The sequence below is a fragment of the Osmia bicornis genome, unplaced genomic scaffold (assembly GCF_907164935.1).
Source record: "Osmia bicornis bicornis unplaced genomic scaffold, iOsmBic2.1, whole genome shotgun sequence".
NCBI lineage: Eukaryota > Metazoa > Arthropoda > Insecta > Hymenoptera > Megachilidae > Osmia > Osmia bicornis.
The window spans coordinates 49,089-54,961 of NW_025791135.1; the positions used below are offsets into that span (position 1 = coordinate 49,089).

Below are 5,873 nucleotides of genomic sequence, written 5' to 3' on the forward strand. Positions count from 1 at the left end.
GGACAGGGACATCGTATTTCCACAGTTGACCGTGCCCCTCTTCGTCCTCCTGGTGGGTTGATATTGATGATGTGGCTTTTCCTAGATGTCATCACGCCCACCTGTCCTGCCACGAGGACAGGCCGTTTTTCTTCAGCAACGATCGGCACCGGGGCATCCTCCAGGATCGCGCCTTCCCGGCGTGACCGCGCCACCTCTTCGCCTACCTAGCACTAATGCCAGGACAGGGGTTGTACTTCAGCACGGCCAGGACAGGGACATCGTATCTCCACAGTTGGCCGTGCCCCCTCTTCGTCCGCCTGGTAGGTTGCTGATGATGTGCCTTATCCCTGAGGTCATCACGCCGACCTGCAGAGGCAGGAACATATTTTTCTTCGACAACGGTCGGCACCGGGGGGATATCCTCAAGGATCACACCATCCCGGCGTGACCGCGCCACCTCTTCGTACGCTGCAACCCTCGATGACATGTCCCATACATGCTTTACACTCACACACAAACACTCAAATGCTCACTCACTCATGATAAGCATGCTTTGAATGTCACATGATGTAGGAAATGCGACAATCTATCTATCTGTCTACAGTGAATGAAGAATAATAACCCATGAGCCCACGGGGCCCATGAATCCCATGATTAGAACAGGCCATAAACAAACAAACAATAAACAATAGATAAATAACAGCTGTAAGCTAAAAGCAAACGCTAAAAGCTAAAAGCTAAAATAAAGTAAAGTAACAGCTGACAGATGAATACAATAGTGAATAATAAACAGCAAATAATAATCAATAATAGCAATAATAATCAATAATAATAATAAACGTAATAAACATAATTAAACGCGATTAAGGTGATTAAATAATAAAGGAGAATTAAGGAATTAAGAAAGAATAAAGAATTTAAAATAAAGAAAGAAATAAAGAAAGAAAGAATGAAATACCGTGAAGGTATAGTATAGATACAATGAAATGAATTTCAGAATAATAAAACCATAGATAATATAAAATATAAATATATATATAAGTATAAACCATAGAATATACACTTTCAAAGATGTCGGGTGACAGAATTTGCAAGGTGTAATCTAACCCTAGTCACTAATGTGCCAACGAAGAAATGTCAGCAAGAAACAGGAACAGTGTAAGAAAACTCGTTAAGAATAGCAAAGAAACAGGAACAAGAACAAGACTACCAATTAAAAGCCTGCTAGTAAACTCAGAGAAAGGAAAACAAGGTAGGATAATAATTGTACAACGTACCATAAAATATACAAGAATAAGAATAGCACAACTTAATAACATGCATATTAATTCCCACAGAAAAGCACACTGTCACCCTGTTATGACAGAACTATAAAATACCAGTACCAGAGAGAGACATCATGAATTAATTGAATTAAAGAATATCAAAGAAGAATCAGAATATCCAAGGATATAACAGGCGACAAACAAGGAGGCGGCAATAAAATAAAATAAATAGTGATAAACAGTGATAACGCGGCACAAATAATTAAATATAAAATATAAGTATATTGAATATAGAATAACCGCATCAAAGCAAACCATAAATATATTAATTTAATTTACAACACTTTGTACAACCATAAATATAAAATTAAACTAAATCATAACAGTAACTTTAATTCAGTTAATTCAGAATGAATGAACAATGACGGAATGAAAGAATGAACGAATTATCAGTGAAGTTATTAATAAAGAAATTAAAGAGAATGAAGTGAATAGGAAGCGTAAAGTATAAAGTGAAAGCCACGACCAGCATAATGTAATAATATAGGGTAAAGCAACGCAGTGTAATATAATGCAATGTAATATAATATAATGTAAAACAAATGATATATAATAAAATAAAATAGAATATAAAATACAAGAAGTGGACTCAAAATATAACCGTAAAGCTTATTAACTAAATACTCTATTTCTTTACCAAAGCAAATTATATGTTAAATGGTAAATGGTGGATGATAAGTGATCATGTCAATGCAAATGTAAATAGAACCAATTATTTCATGACATTTCAAAATAAGGAAATAAACAACACGTAAATAAATCAAATCAAATGTAAACTGTGTAATTCAGTTAAACACTATGCTACTGCATAGTGTAAGAATGAATGAATCAATCAATCAATAAGTAAGTAAATATTTTAAACTAATATTAAAAATGGTGAAATTAAACAGAACCCGCGCAGCATGAAAGCATTTGAATAGACAAAACCACTCATCATCACAGAAGAATAGCAAAATTAATTAAGATAAATGAAATCAAATCCCCAACCTCAACTGATCAGAATAAATAAATGAATGAATAACGAATAATGAATAAGTGAATGAATGAATGAATGAATAAATCAAGGAAGAGAGAAACAGCAGAATACCAGCAAGTACGAGTAAGGTAAAGTAAAATAAACCATTGAAAAGTAAATTCAGAGATGAGATAACAAAGACAAATGACAATTATTTTCAGCAAACCCTAATGCACCAAAGCCACGGTGTCAAAATTAGCATGCAAGGACTAGCTAAAAGGAACGACATTGAATAAGAGAACTGAATTGCAACTGAAAAGGAAAAGAAAAGAAAGGATACAAGGTAAGGTAATGCAACATACTATAAAACAACAGTAATTACCCATACTGATGACATGACTATTAAATTTAAATTACAGAAACAGCCCACCATCATGGAAGAGCAACATTATGACCAGAGAAAGACGTCATGAATAAGCTGGATTAAAGGAAATCAAAGGAACACCAAAACATTAATGAATATCAAGGATGCACAGGGAAATCAAGAACAAATCAAGAAGCGATAATGAAACAAAATGTATAACAGCGATAACGCGACCTAATAAATTAGAGTAATAATAAATATATTAAATACAATATAAAATAAAGAATAACCATGGAAGCAAATCATAAATATATTAATACTAATACAATCTACAGAACTTTGTACCATCGTGTGTTAAAATAAACCAAATCATAACAGTTACCTTAGTTCAATTTTATTCAGGACGAATGAACAGTGACAGAGCGAAGGTAGTAATCAACATAGTATGATAATGTAATAATGTAATGTTCCGCAATATAACGTAGTGTCACGTAATATAATGTAAAACAGAAGGTATTATACTAAAGTAAAATACAAAATACAAATACAAGAAGTGTGTTTAATGAAATAATATAGTACAATCGTACAGATTATTAGCTACAATATTCCATCTCTTAACCAGAATAGCCTACAAGTTAAATCATAAATTATAAACTACAAATTATAAATTATAAATCATAAACCGTAAATAATTGTGGACACCGCTTGTCAGCACAAAGGAAAGAAATTAGAGTAAAATAAATTAAACCCTTTGACTATTAATCAGATAAACAATGAGCAAAGAACGAATGAATGACTGAATAAATAAATAGTAATGAGTAAATAATAAGTGAATAACGAAAGATTGAATATATGACTGCGAGCACAACTATAGAAATTAAGAAACTGGGAAATTGAGGAACCGAGAAATTGAGTAAATAAAGAAATAAGAAAAAGCGAAGAGGAAGTGAAAATGAAAATGGGAAAGTGTACTGCAAGCCGTAAAGTGTAATGTGCAAGCAAAATAACCAGCACAATACACTGTGATATAAAAGAAAAGAAAATAAAGAATGAATGATACCGTGAAGGTATAGCATAGATACAGTGAAGTGAATTTCAAAATAATATAACCATAGATAACATAAACCATAGAATAGACACCTTCAAAGATGTCGGGTAACAGAATATACATAACCTTAACCCTAACCCCTAATGTGTCAAAACAAGGATTGTCAACAGAAAGCAAGAAGAGTGTAAGAAGACTCGTTAAGAATGGGAACAAGAACAAGATTACCTACTAAAAAGCCTGATAGTCAACTCAGAAAAAGGAAACAAGCAAGGTAAGATAATAATTGTAACAACGCACCATAAAATAAACAGGAATAGCACAACTTAATAACATGCACATTAATTCCCACAGAAAAGCACACTGTCACCCTATTATGACAGAACTATAAAATACCAATACCTGAGAGAGACATCATGAATTAATTGAATTAACGAATATCAAAAAAGAATCAGAATATCCAAGGATATAACAGGTGACAACCAAGGAAACGACAGTAAAATAAAATAAATAGTGATAAACAGTGATAACGCGGCACAAATAACTAAATATAAAATATAAGTATATTGAATATAGAATAACCGCATCAAAGCAAACCATAAATATATTAATTTAATCTACAACACTTTGTACCACCATAAATATAAAATTAAACTAAATCATAACAGTAACTTTAATTCAGTTAATACAGAATGAATGAACGAATTATCAGTGAAGTTATTAATAAAGAAATTAAAGAGAATGAAGTGAATAGGAAGCGTAAAGTATAAAGTGAAAGCCACGACCAGCATAATGTAATAATATAGGGTAAAGCAACACAGTGTAATATAATGCAATGTAATATAATAATGTAAAACAAATGATATATAATAAAATAAAGTAGAATATAAAATACAAGAAGTGGACTCAAAATATAACCGTAAAGCTTATTAACTAAATACTCTATTTCTTTACCAAAGTAAATTATATGTTAAATGGTAAATGGTGGATGATAAGTGATCGTGTCAATGCAAATGTACATAGAACCAATTATTTCATGACATTTCAAAATAAGGAAATAAACAACATGTAAATAAATCAAATCAAATGTAAACTGTGTAATTCAGTTAAACACTATGCTACTGCATAGTGTAAGAATAAATCAATCAATCAATCAATAAGTAAAGTATTTTAAACTAATATTTAAAGTGGTGAAATTAAACAGAACCCGCGCAGCATGAAAGCATTTGAATAGACAAAACCACTCATCATCACAGAAGAATAGCAAAATTAATTAAGATAAATCAAATCAAATCACCAACCTCAACTGATCAGAATAAATAATGAATGAATAACGAATAATGAATAAGTGAATGAATGAATAAATGAATAAATCAAGGAAGAGAGAAACAACAGAATACCAGCAAGTACGAGTAAGGTAAAGTAAAATAAACCATTGAAAAGTAAAATTCAGAGATGAGATAACAAAGACAAATGACAATTATTTTAAGCAAACCCTAATGTGCCAGAGCCACGGTGTCAAAACTAGCATGCAAGGACTAGTTAAAAGGAACGACATTGAATAAGAGAACTGAATTGCAACTGAAAAGGAAAAGAAAAGAAAGGAAACAAGGTAAGGTAATGCAACATACTATAAAACAACAGAAATTACCCATACTGGTGACATGACTATTAAATTTAAATTACAGAAACAGCCCACCATCATGGAAGAGCAACATTATGACCAGAGAGAGACATCATGAATAAATTGAATTAACTAATATCAAAAGAACATCAAAACGTCAACGAATATCAAGGATGCACAGGAAAATCAAGAACCAAATCAAGAGGCGATAATGAAATAAAATAAATATCAATAACAGCGATAACGTGTCATAATAAACTAGAATATATAAATATAAATATACTAAAATATAAAATATAGAATAAAGAATAACCGTATGGAAACAAATCATAAATATATTAATACAATCTACAGAACTTTGTACAATCAAGAGTTAAATAAACTAAATCATAATAATTATTTTAATCATAATAATTACTTTAATTCAATTCAATTCAGTTCAGAATGAATGACAGTGATAGAATGAAAGAATGAACAACTGAACAATAGAGTAATCAATTAAAGATACTAATGAACGAGTTAAATAAGGTAAATAGTTATAAGTCATAAAGTATAAAGTGAAGGTAGTAACCAACATA

At 31.2% G+C, this 5,873-nt stretch overlaps 1 long non-coding RNA gene across 3 annotated transcripts; it reads left to right on the top strand.

The window, feature by feature from the left end:
- Positions 1 to 1,040: 1,040 nt before the first annotated feature.
- Positions 1,041 to 5,578, top strand: LOC123988808. 3 transcript variants are annotated; one of them, XR_006830308.1, is made up of 7 exons: positions 1,041 to 1,234; positions 1,320 to 2,411; positions 2,484 to 2,610; positions 2,682 to 3,945; positions 4,026 to 5,088; positions 5,162 to 5,283; positions 5,360 to 5,578. It is a non-coding gene; the product is annotated as an uncharacterized LOC123988808 (long non-coding RNA). The 3 variants fall into 3 exon arrangements; XR_006830309.1 differs by having other exon boundaries at positions 2,484 to 2,605; positions 5,162 to 5,288; XR_006830307.1 differs by having other exon boundaries at positions 2,484 to 2,605.
- The last annotated feature ends 295 nt before the right edge of the window (positions 5,579 to 5,873 follow it).